The following is a 14,012-nucleotide window of genomic DNA, read 5'->3' as shown; positions in this document are numbered from 1 at the left end:
GATACCGGAGTTAATAACTACATGATCTGAGGTACCGGTGTAAAGTCACAGCAATGACTCTCAGATTGTCGTATCTGGGAAGAGTCATCACGGCGGTCCGTGCTGGGCAGCGCACAGCAGTCTGCAGCATGGCAAAGATGCCAGTCTTACCTGCCCCAGCATAGTCTGTTCCCACAGGACCTCCTCGCCCACCTCCTGCCAACCTCCAGGAACCAGCACCCCCACCGGTAGGACCACGCCAGAGCACTTGCACAGGCAGAGACTGCGAGCCAGCAGGTAAGGATTGCTCTGTTTGTGACACCCTGTACCAGTGTGCCCAACATGTCTACCCCCATAAATGTGTCCTGAGTGTATCTGCCCCTGTACATGTGTGCCCAATGTGACTACCCCAAAAAAATGTGTTCTGAGTGTATCTGCCCCTGTACTTGAGTGTCCAAGGTGTCTACCCCAATAAATGTGTCCTAAGTATATCAGTCCCTATATATGTGAGCCATGCATTTGCCCCTGTAAAAGTTTGATTGATGTACGGTATATACCTTATAAATGTGTCATTAGTGTATCTGTCCCTTTATGTTTGTGCCAAATGTGTTAACCCCCATAAATGTGTCCTGAATGTATCTGTCCCTTTACATGTGTGACCAATGTGTCTACCACTATAAATGTGTTCTGAGTGTATCTACCCCTGTACATGTGTGCCCAATGTGTGTACCCCCATAAATGTGTCCTGAGAATAAATATCACTGTACATGTGTGCCCCAATGTGACTACCCCAAAAATGTGTACTGAGTGTATCTGCCCCTGTACTTGAGTGCCCAACGTGTCTACCCCAATAAATGTGCCCTAAGTATATCAGTCCCTATATATGTGAGCCATGCATTTGCCCCTGTAAAAGTTTGATTGATGTACGGTATATACCTTATAAATGTGTCATTAGTGTATCTGTCCCTTTATGCTTGTGCCAAATGTGTTAACCCCCATAAATGTGTCCTGAATGTATCTGTCCCTTTACATGTGTGACCAATGTGTCTACCACTATAAATGTGTTCTGAGTGTATCTACCCCTGTACATGTGTGCCCAATGTGTGTACCCCCATAAATGTGTCCTGAGAATAAATATCACTGTACATGTGTGCCCCAATGTGACTACCCCAAAAATGTGTAGTGAGTGTATCTGCCCCTGTACTTGAGTGCCCAAGGTGTCTACCCCAATAAATGTGCCCTAAGTATATCAGTCCCTATATATGTGAACCAAGCATTTGCCCCTATAAAAGTTTGACTGATGTATCTACCCTTTAAATGTGTCACTAGTGTATCTGTCCCAATATGTTTGTGCCAAATGTGTCTACCACCATAAATGTGTTCTGAGTGTACCTGCCCCTGTACATGTGTGCCCAATGTGTCTACCTTGATAAAAGTGTCCTAAGTATATCAGTCCCTATAAATGTCTACAAAGTGTCTGCCCCTATAAAAGTGTGTCTGATGTCTGATTTATCTGCCTTATATATGTGTCCCTAGTGTATCTTTCCCTGTACAAGTGTGCCTATTGTGGCTACTCCCATAAATGTGTCCTTAGTGTATCTGACCCTGTACAAATGTGTATCTTTCCATTTACAAGTGTGCATAATTTGTCTACCCCAATACATATGTCCTAAATGTGTATGTCCCTGTTTCTGCCACTGTACATGTATGCCCAATGTATCTACCCCCATAAATGTGTCCTAAGCAGGCCAGTCCCTATAAATGTGTGCCAAGCATCTGCCCCTATAAAAGTGAGTCTGATGTATCTACCCTGTGAATGTGTCCTGAGTGTATCTGCCACCTTTACATGTGTGGCCAATGTGTCTACCCACATAAATGTGTCCTAAGCAGGCCAGTCCCTATAAATGTGTGCCAATCATCTGCCCCTATAAAAGTGAGTCTGATGTATCTACCCTGTGAATGTATCATGAGTGTATCTGCCCCTGAACATGTGTGCCCAATGTGTCTACATTCATAAAAGTGTCCTAAGTATATCAGTCCCTTTAAATGTGTGCCAAGTACCAGCCCCTATAAAAGTGTGTCCGAAGTATCTACCCTATAAATTTGTCCCTAGTTTATCTGCCCCTGTACATGTGTGCCCAACGTGTCTACCCCCACAAATATGTCCTAAGTGTAACTGACCCAGTTATTGTGTGCTCAATGTGTCTTTCCTCATAAATGTGTCCTAAGTATATATGTCCCTATAAATGTGTGCCAAGTGTCTGCCCGTATAAAAGAGTGCCAATGTATCTACACTATAAAAGTGTCCTGAGTGAATCTGTCCCTGTAAATGTGTGCCCAATAATTCTATCCTCATAAATGTGTCATGAGTGTATCTACCCCTGTACATGTGCCCAGTGTGTCTACGTGCATAAATATGTCCTGAGTGTATCTACCCCTGAACATGTGTGCCCAATGTGTCTACACACATAAATATGTCCTGAGTGTGTTTGCCCCTGTGCATACAGTGTCTACCCCAATAAATGTGTCCTAAGTATATCAGTCCTTATAAATGTGTGCCAAGCATCTGCCCCTATAAAAGTGTGTCCAATTTATCTACCCTATAAATGTGTTGCTAGTGTTTATGTCTCTGTACATGTGTGCACAATGTCTACCACCAAAAATGTGTCCTGAATGTTTCTGCCCCTGTACATGTATGCCCAATGTGTCTACCCCCATAAATGTGTCCTAAATGTACCTGCCCCTGTACATTTGTGCCAAAGTTGCCTACCCCATAGATGTGGCCTAAGTATTCCAGTCACTATAAATGTGTGCCAAGCATCTGCCCCTATAAACCTGTGTCTGATGTATCTACCCTGTAAATGTGTCCCTAGCATATCTGTCCCTGTACATGTGTGCCCAATGTGTCTACCCCCAAAAGTGTGTACTGAGTGTATCTGCCCCTGAACATATGTGCCCAATGTGTCTACCCACATAAATGTGTCCTGAATGTATCTGCCCTTGTATATGTGTGCCCAATGTGTCTACACACATAAGTGTGCCCTGAGTGTATCTGCTACCGTACATGTGTGCTCAATATGTCAACCCCTGTAAATGTGTCCTGAGTGTATCTGTTCCTGTACTTGTGTGCCCAATGTCACTACCCCATAATGTGTCCTCAGTATAACAGTCCCTATAAATGTATGCCAAGCATCTGCCCCTATAAAAGTGTGTCTGATGTATCTACCCTATAATTGTGTCCGCAGTGTACAGTATCTGTTCCTATAAATATATGCGCAATGTGTCTGCACCTAAGTTTTGCTCATGAGCAGATGCAAAACTAGCTAAACAACATGAACATTGGCATTGCGTGAAACTCTGAATCAGACCCAGAGAATAGATGAAGCAGATGCCACTGCCTGCTGACACTTGTGTGATGGAGGAACATCTACCATACAGGGTTGTCACTGGAGGCTGGAACCATGTATCTGCATGCCCTCACCTTTAACATGTTAGATAGAGAAGGGAAATCATTGATGGTTTGCTTACATTAAAGGCTATTTCTGCTGTGTAGAATGGCAGCCAACATGCCAATCAATGAAGGTAAAAGGGCTTAGCAGAACCCCTTAATGCCTTCAAAGGTAAGATCCATGGGATCTCCACCATTGATGTTGTTAACCATTGATGATTGATGGCCATAGTGAAGGATTCAAATACTGTATCCAGACAGTTGTATTTGGATTCCCAACAGCTAGGGAAATATATAATTAGAGTATACGCTTAGCACCTCAGGTCTGACCATAATAGAACAGACACACAGAGGCCTTGTGACCACATGAAGCACTCTGAGGCAGCCATATTCTTGCCCAAAGCTCAAAATATGGGCTTATGTCTGGGGGAGGTGGCACATGTGACCCTGCCAACAGACCCAGTACACCCCTGAACCTTTACCCTTTTTAATGCACTTCATTGAATTTCACAAATACTGTATGTCACTACTTACTCTCAATATTACCAAATATCCATCTCTTGTCACATTACTTGCAAAAATGGAGTGTGGACAATTTAAAACTGGTCATTTATAATTAGGTCATGGTAAGGTCAGACAATCACAGATGGTGACAGATTATTTTAGGGGCATAGTATGTATACATTTCAAAAAATACAGAACAATATAAATGATGTGCTAGAAATGTTGAGAAAAACTAAGCTCTACTAGAATATTATCTTACCTTAGGCCTAAAATGTCTATTCATTCGTATGGGAAGACCACCAAGCTTTAAAAAATATAGAAGATAGAATTAATTATACATTTTAACATTTGTTCTAATTATGCTGGTATTGTGAAACAACAAAAAGTTTTAATACATTACTTTGTTCAACAACTGTTCTTCAACCATTTGAGATTAGCCCACTATGTAAGCATAAGCGTGGCTACAGCAGGTCTGCAAAAGGCATTTGTGCCCAGCCAAACAACAATGTTTATAGTGTATTTCTTGTTGAGATAATGCAACAAGATAATCTCAACTGTGGCTCAGCACTCGAGAGCAGCAGAAGACATCCAAATGAAGTCAGACACCGTGACCTCTAGTGATCATACAAAATATAAAATATACCTTTTATTATGTCCTTTAAAATAGAATAAGCAAAATTTCTAAATCAAAAACTCAAGATTATGTAAATAATTTATTTTTTAAAATGTGTGTTCTCCACAATATTAATCATAATGTAGTGATCCTTCTATCATACTATATATCACCTCAAATATATTGAAGGAATGAGTATATTAGTTGATTTTTGCTCAAATATTCCACTCAATGATATCCTTAGCTATTATTAAATGATATTATACCACTATATGTTGTAGTCCTTTTCTTTCTTTGGTCACAGAGCACTGTAGGCAATTGTACTCATTTGCTAATTGGTATGGGTGGTAAGGTGATATAACAGATACTAAATACCATAAATGGTATATTTGATAACAGTGGTTATTTAATTAGCACCCGCAACTGATAGGCGATTGGAGGTAATGTACAATGTAAATCAAACACATATTAAACTTATAAGGGCTGAGTCTATCAGTTGCAGTGCTAATTAAATAAACACTCTTGTTTTCTTAGTATTTATTGCTGAGAATCCAGTAGAGTGCTGTAGAGTGCTGTTAACATCTGTCTCCCACTAATTTCAAGGGGGTCACTGATTTGTGTCATTTAGTTAAACTTTTACATGTGTTTTTATACATTTTTTATATTTTTTTTAGACCATTGGAATACAGTAAAACAGCAGCAACTATGATCCATGAATAAAAAAACAATAGTAAATAAACAATAGAAAATGGAAAATGTAACATTATGAACATCATAATTACATTTATTTATTTATTTATTTATTTTACACTGGTAGCACAATATTCATAACACTGGACCAGTTATATGTCTTTAATGGTCAGTGGTTGAAAATATTTTCTATATGTAATTTTTCATTTACACAAGGTCACTGTAAACTTTGATACAGTATTTGTTTTAGAACATATATATTTTTCAGTGATCTGCGGTGAGGTAAATGGCTGAGGAAGCACTGGCTAGTATTAGAGCCAGATTTATGGATACATATATGAATCCGATGGTTCATGTGGGCATTATACAAAGGTGCAGCAGTATATAGTGCTGGAAATTTAGTGAGTTTTCATCAAGAATGTGTGGAAAAGGTAAACAGGGGAGGCAGTGACACTGCACATTAGCATACATGAGCTTTGGCCTGGACATGCACATGCATATAACACAAATAAAGTAAATATACCAGCACTCCTTGTGCTTAGCAGTCAGCAGTGGCTTGCAGCCACAAATGGCCATGCTCTGCCAGCATAGCCCTTTGTCCCTAGCACTACAAGACTAAGACCTACTACTTGGCCACTAGACAGCATCAGGAAAAGGAGCAACGGGTGTGTGAGAGTTTTAAGCACTTCCTGTACTGCTGACTTCCTGCTGGCTCTGGGTGATTTGGAAAACCTAGAATTCTATATATCCTGTTTGAGTTGTGCAGCCCAGAAAACCCAGAGTTCCAAACTTCTATTGCAGGTGCAGAAAATGCCAGACTTGTTTTTCTCTCCCTTAGAGGGAGCTGATCACACCAGAATGTGGGCAATTCAGGTGAGTGACAACCCCTCTCACCACATATCCCACATTTTGCTTTTCCAAGCTTGGGGAAGTGCACTTTTCATTTTGCGATAGCCAAGAGCATTCATCCTTCCAAACCACCTTTCCAGGCATGTCTACTTCATACCCCCTGAATATGGGCAATTTTAGCAGAGAGTGACCATCCTCCTTTCCTTGTGGGCAATGAGTTCTACTTTATGCCACTGACCAGCAGACAAAGTATCCCTCAAAGTACCAGTGAGACATCTCAGTGGTCTAGCGAGAAGTACAGGGACTAGACTTTCTTCTTCCCAAATAGCTTGTTGCCATGCCTTAGGAATGCGATACGGTTGCTGCTTTACAATGACTCCTTCAGGGGTAATTATCTTGTGTGCTATTATGGCAGTGCACCACGGCAGGGAAGAAATGCATCCTGATTATTGCAAATAAAGGCTTTCGGTTCTTTTCACTCTTCTGCTGACAAGGGCCCTCATTCAGAGCCGTACGCTCTGAGCAGAGCGCACACTCTGAATGAGGGCCGGCCTCCATGAAAATGGAGCGTCCTCCTGGACGCTCGTATAGCTGTGGGTCACCACCCACAGGCTATACGAGCGTGCAGTTTGATGGCCGCGATGGTCGTGACCATCGCGACCATCGAAACTGCAAGCCGAAGCCTGCGGTAGAGGTTTTCAACCGCAAGCTCCGGTGTGATTTTGGATCTATCAGAGCCAAAATCGCTCCCACTGACATCACTTGTGATGTCAGTGGGCCGGCTTCTGACGGGAGGCGTTCCCATGGGAACACCCCCATCAGGAAGGCACGCCCCCGGCACGCCTACCAAAGGGGGCGTGCTATCAATCAACATCGACAGCATGCCCCCTTTGATCAGACACAATGAGCGAAGGACTTTCCTTCACTCGACGCGTCTGGCGCATGCGCACGACGGAGCTTCCTCCGTCGTGCGCATGCTCAGTCCAGAACATCGACCCACTTGTGAGCGGACAGCCGCTCGTGAGTGGGTCTGAATCAGGCCCAAGGTGTCCACCAGTGGGACTTCTGTAGGGCAAAGCAAACTAGAGCAGCCCCCAAGGAACATGAGGGGTGGAAGTTTCCAGCACATCCTTGGCAACACCTGTCTGGTGTATATAATCTCTGCCAATATTTAATCAGGCAAAGTGTTGCAGATTTCTGTCCTCAGACATTATTTGCGCAAATATTCCCTCTCTAAAGAGGACTGGCCATGCTTTTCCACTATGATTATTGCAAACACATCCTGATTATTACAAATTAAGGCTTTTGGTTCTTTTTGCTGTTCTGCTAACAAGGACCCTCATTCAGAGCCGTACGCTCTGAGCAGAGCGCACGCTCTGAATGAGGGCCGTCCTCCATAACTATGAAGCGTCCTCCTGGATGCTCGTATAGCTGTGGGTCACCACCCACAGCCTATACGAGCGTGCAGTTTGATGGCCGCGATGGTCGTGACCATCGCGACCATCGAAACTGCGAGCCGGAGCCTGCGGTTGAGGTTTTCCACCGCAAGGCCTGGAGTGATTTTGGCTCTATCAGAGCCCAAATCCCTCCCATTAACATCACTAGTGATGTCAGTGGGCCGGCTTCTGATGGTAGGCGTTCCCTTAGGAACGCCCCCGTCAGGGAGGCACGCCCCCAGCACGCCCACCAAAGGGGGCGTGCTGTCAATCAACATCGACAGCATGCCCCCTTTGATCAGATACAACGAGCGAAGGAAAGTCCTTCGCTCGTCGCGTCTGGCGCATGCGCACGATGGAGCTCCCTCCGTCGTGCGCATGCTCAGTGCAGAACATCGACCCACTTGCGAGCGGACAGCCGCTCGCGAGTGGGTCTGAATCAGGCCGAAGGTGTCTGCTAGTGAAACTACTGTAGAGCAAAGAGAACTAGAGCTGCCCCTAGGAACATGAGGGGTAATGGTTTCCAGCACATCCATGGCAATATCTGTATGGTGTAAATATCTCTTGCAATATTTTTGTCTGGCCATAATCAGCTAAAGTGTCATGGATTTCATCCCTCAGATATTATTTGTGCAAATGTTCCCTCTCCAAAGAGTAGTAGCTCCCCCCCAGTAATGGTGCCCCCAGTAGTAGCTCCCCCCAGTAATGGTGCCCCCAGCAGTAGTAGCTCCCCCCAGTAATCGTGTCCCCAGTAGTAGTAGCTGTTCTCCTGTAATGTTGTCCCCAGTAGTAGTAGCTCCCCCCAGTAATGGTGTCCCCAGTAGTAGTAGCTCCCCCCCATAATGGTGTCCCCAGTAGTAGTAGCTCTCCCCCAGTAATGGTGTCCCCAGTAGTAGTAGCTTCCCCCCAGTGTTGGTGCCCCCAGTAGAAGCTCCCCCCAAGTAATGGTGTCCCCAGAAGTAGTAGCTCCCCCCAAGAATGGTGTACCCAGTAGTAGTAGCTCTCCCAAGTAATTGTGTGCCCAGTAGTAGTAGCTCCCCCCAACAATGGTGTTCCATGTAGTAGTAGCTGCCCCCAAGTAATGGTGTCCCCAGTAGTAGTAGCTCCCCCCAGTAATGGTGTCCCCAGTAGTAGTAGCCTCCGCCCTGCACCCTCCATAATACAGACACACAAGTTACAGATATTAAAAAAAAAAATACACTTACCTGAAATCGACCTTCTGGCTCCGGTCACTGCTCCCGCCGTACATCCGTCCTCCTGGGCTCATGACATCATGATGTCTCTCCCATTACCCACTGCAAGAGCCAGAAGGTGGAGCTCATGATTAAGCTCCAGCCCGCCTCTTGCAGTGGGTGCTGCAGCGGTCAATGAGAGTCGATCTGACTCTCATTGGCTGCTGGGTAACACACATTGCTTCTGCATGGCAGCAATGTGTGTGCAGCAGCAGCCAATGAGAGTCTGTCTGATGCTCATTGGCTGCTGGTTAACACACACATTGCTGCCGCTCGGCGGTGATGTGTGTGCAGTAGCAGCAGCATCCAATGAGAGTCGTCTGACTCTTATTGGCTTCTGGTTAACACACATCACTGCCATGCTGGCAGCCATGTGTATGTTATACTGCACAGCCTGAGCCCACCTACCACCCTCCTCCTGGCACTATTGGATAAGTGCTCAAGGGGAGGAAAGGGCTCGGCTGTGGAGCACAGGACCGGCGCTGGATGCAGGGAAGCCTAGTGCCGGTCCTGTGTAAATGTGTAGTGCTGAATGCACACACTGCAGTCGGTGCTACACTGCCTAACTAGGACGGGCCAAACCGTGGCCGGTGGCGCCCCCCATGCTGTCGGTCCTATGGCGCCCAGGGCACATATTCTGCTTGACACCACTGTAGCCCATTCATGGAAGCACTGAGCTTTCCTAGAAGGAGTGAGACATGACCTAGCTAGAATGGCACTTCTGGCTAGGTCATATTTCTTCACATCAACAGAGGACAAATCATCATAGGTTTTCTGAGCCTCACCAGTCGATGAGGGGCAAGTCTATCTGTCCAAGTGTCTGCTGGTCACTCTAAGCGCTGTACCACTACTTTCAAGTATCAGCAAACATGCCTCTGGGTCATCTGAAGAAGACATTTTCTTTAGATGCCCTGTAGTAGCTGTTGTGCCTTTTGAATCGGTCACTAATTGTAACATTTGCTCCTCTGTCTTTTAATGGGAGGCTAGCAAATTCACTATAGTATGAAAAACAATGGGCAATGTATTCTCAAGCCTAGGTGCTTTTAGCTAACAAGTGAGTATACACAAATAAATATCTCTTTCTTTCAGCAAAGCAACTGTTCAACACAGAAAAAGAAAACATTGTTTTTTTTTCTTCAGCAATGCATCGGATAAACAGAACACAGGGAAAAAAAAATGATTTTTCTCTTTCAGCACTGCAGTAATTAAACCTCAGTATGTGTTCTCTGCTCCTTCCAATCAAGAGTTGAACTTAATTATAGATCATGAACACTAGCTGGTGAGAATACTAATCAGCATTTTGATATTTCTTAAACACCTCAGTAAAAAAAATTAAAATAACTTTCTTTTTTACACACAAAAAAACAGCTGTTCTTTCAGTGCCCAGAAAGTTACACAATGTCCTAAATATAATTGCGCCTTTTCTGGTTTGTTAACCGTACTCATGTATACCGAACATTTTGCCTGGTCAGATCCTTCACTATGCAATAGGCATCTGGCAATTTGCAACACAGCAGTGCAGAGTCCCCGTATGGGGCAGCAAATGTGACACGGGGTATATAAATGAGGATTCAGACAGGCAGATATTTGGTAAAGCAGTGTCTTTTAATGGCAGCAGTCACTGCACTTTAGCAAAGATGAGCTCAGGATTGGACAAACACAGGTATATAACACAAATAAACAATTAAAGTAAATGTTCCAGCACTCCTTGTGTTTAGCAGTCAGCTGTGGCTTGCAGCCACATTTGGCCATGCTTTGCCAGCATAGCCCTTGGTCTCTGGCACTACAACACTAAGGCCTACTACCTGGCCGCTAGACAGCATAAGGGCAAGGAGCAAGAGATGTGTGAGAGTTTTAGACCACTCCTGTACTGCTAACTTCCTGCTACTTTGGGCAACCTGGAAAACCCAGAATTCTATTTTCCAGTTTGACCTGTGGAGCCCAGCATACCCGCTGATCCAAACTTATTTTGCAGGTGCAAAATGTGCCGGTCTTATTTTCCTCTCCCTTGGAGGACACTGATCCAACCAGAATGTGGGCAATTCAGATGAGAGACCACCCCTCTCACCACTATATAAATAATTATATATATATATATATATATATATATATATATGTTGCTTGTTTTAGTTTGAGTGACACAAATTCAATAGGTTTTTTTAAATTTCAGATCATGTCTAAGAAGCCTTAATGGGACATGTGAAACTGTAGAGTTTTTTGTCTATGGAATGTTATTGTTTTTATAATTTATTAACCATCATGGTTTTGACGAGCAAACCGGGCCACCAGCAGGGCAGAAGGACAACAAATAGGTACCCTAGCACTGGTGGAGGAGCAGACAGTACACAGGAGGTATTATGGGGGTGCAAAAGGAGAGATGGCCAAGTGGGCAGTCTGCAGGTGTGTTGAGCAGTGGCAGCAGTGGGAAGCAGAGCAGTGGCAGCAGCAGGGCCATGTACAAAAGCATCAGTGGGTTACAGAGGGACTCACTGATGCTGGCAATGCACTTGAGAAAATCTAATCAATAAGACACAGGGCCTGAAGCAGACCAGCTCATGAGCGAAGGATGCTCGCAAGCAGGTCGATGGAGGCAAAATGTGCATGCGCACGACGGAGGGAACTCCGTCGTGCGCATGCGTGAGACCCGGTGAGCGACGAAGAGTTCGTTGCTCGGGGTCTCACACCAAAGGGAGCGTGCTGTCGATGGTGAGTGACAGCACGCCCCCTTTGGTGGGCGTGCTGGGGGCGTGGCTGCCAGACGGAGTCGTTCCCATGGGAACGCCTACTGTCTGAGTCCAGCCCCACTGACATCACTAGTGATGTCAGTGGGAGTGATTTTGCCTCTGATAGAGCCAAAATCACTCCAGGGCTTGTGGTCACAGAGACCCTACCACAGAGTCTTGTAGCAAGTCCAATGGTCGCGATGGTCTTGACCATCGCGACCATCATCATGAACACTCACATAGCTGTGGGTGGTAACAGGGAGGGAGGAGGGCCCTGATTCAGAGCGAGTGCTTTGGTCAGAGCGTTCAGCTCTGAATCAGACCCACAGATGCATGGACATATCAGTGAGATCCATTCATGCATCTGTTAAAAAATGGATGTGCAATATAAAAAAAAAATATGTGCCCCCACAGCACAACCAGCACTGGGCTTTTGAGCCCCAGTTCTGATTGTGCTAAATACAAGGGCCTAACAATGTAGGGGTGCCCTGTATAAAGCACATCCAGCACCAGGCTAAACAGATAGTCCTGTTTGCCAAAATATAGGGCACAAACAATGTAAGGGTCCAATTCTCCCATAAAGGACTCCTGAGGGGGGGCGGGGCATGGTGTTCAAGGGGCTACATCTCAAAAGCTATTGGAGGTACCAAGCTGAAATTTGGCAAGGATGGGTAGAACTGTCACTCGGTGCTGCTTGCCAAATTTCGGGGCAAAATAGGATTTGGGAGTAATCTAAATTTACATCTCTCAGTTTTTTCTGACACTCAATTAGGACCACTTTTCTGCTATTCTCTATGGGGGATCTTTGGGATGGCATAACTCAGGGTAGGAGGCAAATTTAGACTTGGAGTTTGTTTTATTCAGTAGCTATTGTTCCAGGATAGGTGCTTTTTGGGTTTAGGTAATTGAGAAGGTTACAGTTTTTAAACTATTACTTCATGAATCCTTCATTATAGAGATAGGAAGTTTCAACTTGTCGCGCAGCCTCAGTAAGTGCCTCCAGCAGGTGTACTCATTGTGGATTCAATTTTGTGCACAAAGATGGCTGGACAGTGCAGGCAGTAGCAATGGTGGGCTCGGGAGAAGGAATCGGCAGTTAGCTGCAGCCAGGACCCAGGGGAGGGGGGTAGCAGGCATTATCTGTGGCAGGGACCCGGGGATGGTATCAGGCATTAGCAGGGATGGTGCAGGAGGCAGTGTGGGCAGTTGTGATGTGGGCTGCAAGACCCAGGGGAGGTAGCAGCAGACAGATGTAGGCTTGCAACTGAAAGATAAACAAACACAGAAGCAGGGACAAGATCAGTGAGACCTGTCTATGCTTCTGTGTTTAAAAAAAAAGAAAGCCTGTGTAAGAAAGTAATTAAAAAACAAAAATGGTATGGCCCCCCTCTAAATAAAAACAACAACCAGCACCGCGCTTTGGAGACCCAGTACTGGTTGTGCTAAATGCAGGGGACAAACAATGTAGGAGTCCCCCATATTCAGCACAACCAGCACTGGGCTCTGAGCCGTTCCTGGGAATACAGGGGAAAAATGTGTAGAATTCCCCAGTGTTATTCAGAACCAGCACTGGACCCTTTCTAGCAGGGGGATAATGTCACAGCCAAGGGAGCCCTATCACCGGGCCTACCACTGACCACTAATCAGCCCAGTCTGGGTATACCTGGGGAGATGAAGATCACCCCAATAAAGAGGTTCCCCTTCCCAGGGCACCCCAGGCCCAGGCTGATAGCCTGGGGCTATCCCCATCACACCTGGACGGTGGGTGCTGGGTTGATTGTGTATAGTGTTGTGCAAGTAAAGAGTTAAAAATATTGTCTTCTGCTGTGGAACTATAGATCCCAGTAAGCCTCCCCCGCATGCTGGTACTTGGAGAACCACAAGTACCAGCATGTGGATCATTATGGGCCCGCTGGTACCTGTAGTTCCACAGCAAAATCAATATTAAAAAAACAAAGAATACACATACTGTAAAAAGAAACATTTTATTAAAACATACATGCACGCAAACATGTACACACACATGCACACATGTTATCTCACATACTCACCTATGTATCCTTGTAGCCCATCGGTCACCTCCTCCTATGCGTGGATCACATCCTCTTCATTCCAAAGTAGGCAATCCAAGGTCTTGGCAAAGCAAAAAAAATATTTGCATGAATCACGGACATTAGCACTGTCCTCTAAGGACAGTACTTCCTGAATGACACCTCCGCTGCAGGATATTGTGATCTCGGTGTGGAGCCTTCCACATCTCAGCCAATGAGTGGTTCTCACCATTGACTTGAAAGGTGAAAACTGCGCGTGCCCATTTAAAAATGGTGCCTCTCTAGGGATTTAAAAGCTTTAAAGTGCATTCAATAACAGACATGCTGCTAACCACCTTTGGTAAATTATTGTTTTAAGCTCTACACTGCACTGCCTTGCTAATAATTCTTATTAGCTTATCCAACTTTACCTCCTCTAACATCATGTCCTCTTCATCACCAGTGCCTTTCCTACCCAAAGCATTTTCTACCAGTCTGAGCTTTTTCC

This window comes from Taudactylus pleione, unplaced genomic scaffold, assembly GCF_031769625.1.
Source record: "Taudactylus pleione unplaced genomic scaffold, aTauple2 ptg000151l, whole genome shotgun sequence".
NCBI lineage: Eukaryota > Metazoa > Chordata > Amphibia > Anura > Myobatrachidae > Taudactylus > Taudactylus pleione.
Note: the sequence above shows the minus strand (reverse complement) of the source record.